Raw genomic sequence first — 635 nt, 5'->3', positions numbered from 1 at the left:
TAATTCATCTTACATTTTCTACAAATCATTTCCTGCAAAGACAGCTACATCCTCGCAGCCCGACCAACAGTGTTTCCCAGCCTGGTGGTCACATGCTTCATCCTCTCCTCTGATTGGCTGCGTGTCTGTCGCAGATTCATTTTAGTCACTGGGCCCCGAAATGAAACGGCAGCGGGGGAAAAAAAAAAAAAAGGCTCCAGTTTTGAACTATAATTAAGTCTAATTGAGTCAGACTGACATTTGCTAAAGTTACTGGAAGAAACAGATCTTTTAATTGGTCCATAACTCAGCTTTCATTGAAAATGGCACTTTTAATTAGTCGACCTGCTGGCTCAGTTGGCCGACGCAGCGGTTAACTGGGACGAGTGCGAGGTGTCACGGATATAAACAGAGGGATACAAGCGACGGCAGTCATTTAAATATTATGACTCCTTTTTGGAAATTTAATGCATTTCTCGCCTTTTCTTTCTCAAGGATACTTTACAGCACAGAAATAAATACAGTAATAAATACAAACAGACACAGTTCTGGTTGCCTCCTCATATCCTCTCTTGACACTTGAGACAGTAATTGTATTGCGCACTCGGTCTCCCCTGTTCCTGCTGCATTAGCGGCAGTTGCCTTGCAAGATGGAA

This window comes from Nelusetta ayraudi, unplaced genomic scaffold (assembly GCF_046127955.1).
Source record: "Nelusetta ayraudi isolate G7.1 ecotype Tasmania unplaced genomic scaffold, CSIRO-AGI_Nayr_v1 ptg000042l, whole genome shotgun sequence".
NCBI lineage: Eukaryota > Metazoa > Chordata > Actinopteri > Tetraodontiformes > Monacanthidae > Nelusetta > Nelusetta ayraudi.
The sequence above is the reverse complement of the archived record's forward strand: the minus strand, read 5'-3'. Positions refer to the sequence as shown.